Here is a 2,441-nt window from a genome sequence, read left to right on the forward strand (position 1 = left end):
TGCCGCCGCCCCCCTCCGCCCACCCGGCGGGCCGGCCCCAGGCCCCGCCAGCGGCGTTTCCGGGCCCCCGGCGAGGCCTGGCTTCCCCCTACCCCAGCGCTCCGGGACCGGCCCGGCCCTTCACCCCCCGGGCGTTTGGGTCGCCGTGCCCCGAGAGGCTGATGTGGCCTCTGCTAAACTCGGCCCTGCGGGAAGCCGCCGGCCTTAGGGGCCTGGTGCCCGGAGTGGGGACAATTTACCCCCCAAAAAAACCAAGAGGCCCGACCCCGGGGCAGGGGAGAGAGGCCCAGGCCGCCCTTGGCGTTTCAACTTCTGGGAAGGGCCGAGACCCCCCTAAACCTCTTGGGAACCACCAGCGAGGTTCCCTGAAAACATGAGGTGCCAGAGCTTTCCCTCATGCCCACAAAACACCAACTGATGAAGTGCTGAGGTATCGCCATACCTTGGATGCTTGAATATCCCTTTCCTGCACGGTGTGGAAAGTTGTGTCCCCCCACGGGGGCTCACGGTGGCGATGGGGCCGGGGCAGTGGGTCTGGAAGCTGCACTCAGGGCCGTCCTGCTCTCAATCACAGCAGGAATGGCTCAAAACATCACAAAAAACTTGGAACCATTGCTTACAGCATGGCAATATTTTCTAAGATTTTTTTGTTTTGTTTTCAAGAGCCGCTCTGCTCTGAAAAACGATGTTGTGGAAATGCCTCTGACAGATTTATTATTTCTCCGCCTTTCCAGTATTGAAATTTGCCCTCTTTGGTCATGAAGGGGTTTTGTTTATTTTGAAATTGACAGTGCTGTAAGCACCGACTGGGCTGTAAGAACTGATTGGATTTCTTCAGAAACGCACGCTGATGGTCGCATTTCTGCAATCAGAAATTAGCTGGAATTTAGGAAGCGGCACGTCTTCCACCAGCTCTGTTAACGACACAAAGCTGCATAAAATGCACTTACAGCAGTAAAGCTGGGGAATACGACTCTGCCTTTGCACTGGTAGCAAACCTCTTTGGTACCAGAAGAGGCTTTTCTATCACACAATTGGAATGCTTGTACACATCGAGTGAAATTCACTTTCTTCTTCCATTTTGATTGATTAATCACACGTCTAATCCTATCTGTCACCAGGGTTCCCAAGCATCAAATGGATCTCTGGGGTTTTGGGTGTGCTAGAGGAGCCAACAGTGAGACAGAGGAGGAAAGCCTTCCCTCATCTTCGTGGTCACCTTCAGGGAAAAAAGAGCAAGGCCTCCTTTCCCACCAAAGAACAGCCCAGTTCCTCCTGGCAGAGCTGCTGTATTTTCTACTGGGTTTACTGGGGCATATTTCAGCACAGTTTTAAAAAGATACCAACCTGGCAGAATAAGCAGGCCCTGTGGTACGGGCCCAGTTACTGACTTTAGGGTCAGATCCTCGCCTGCTGCAGTCAGTGGAAAGATTTTGGTTGATTTCGGGGCAGAATGAAAGGGCTGTGAGAATTTTCTGAGACACAGAGGTAACGGAAAGGAAAAATCTGGGTTTGTGATCACATTTCAACCTACCGTGTGCTACGTTCAGAATATTTCATGTCGATTAAAATGTAGGTGGGCACTAAAGATATATGTAAAATTAAATTAATTATGGACGTGTACCGAACTTTAAAAAAAAAAATAGAAAATTCATTTATGAACTAATTTTGAGTCTTCAGTCTGCAGTTTCACCTGGCAATAAAGAACGGGTGTAGGTACAGGAGTTCACTGGCTGTAGGACACTCATGTCCAGGCAGGGGGATCTCTGGTAATAGATCTGGTTGCCGGAGAGCTTTCTTGCCTTCCTGCCAAACCCTGTACTGATTGATAAGCTCCCAGGCGGCGCGGTGAGCAAGGTCATTAGGACTTCCCCCTGCAAATGAAACAGCAGCTTAAAAAATAAGGTCATACAGTAAACAGTTTTCTGTCCTGAAGAGAAGAAAATAAACCTCTCTTGTTTGCTAGAAAGGAAGTACAATTAAAAAAAAAAAAAACAACCCAAAATTTCAACATGAAGAGATTGTTTAGATTTGCCAGCTGTTGATTTACTGTGATGAAAGGCAGGCCCAAACTAGAAAGTTTGGATCCCGTTCTGGATCTGACATGGCCCAAATTTGAGGGGGAAGTGTGATTCGGAATCTGGAGTAAGGGCTTATCTCTCAAACACAGCAAAGTGCCGTGGATAAAAATACCCAGGTAAAGTAGGAAGTGCCTGGTCTGCAACAACAAGAGTGACTTTGTATCAACAATGAACAAAAGCAGCTGCTTTTTTTTTTTTTTTCTTTGAGAACAATGAAATCACTCAAGAATTGTTATAAACGCAAACAACGGGGGTTTTATCACTCAGTTATCATCAATGGGATTATAGTCTATAAACCCTAATTTTCAGGGAAGTCCCTAGATTTCCCTGAGCGCTTCCTCAAATTTCACATCTGTTGAC

Source organism: Calidris pugnax, unplaced genomic scaffold, assembly GCF_001431845.1.
Source record: "Calidris pugnax isolate Ruff unplaced genomic scaffold, ASM143184v1 scaffold211, whole genome shotgun sequence".
In the NCBI taxonomy this organism is placed as follows: domain Eukaryota; kingdom Metazoa; phylum Chordata; class Aves; order Charadriiformes; family Scolopacidae; genus Calidris; species Calidris pugnax.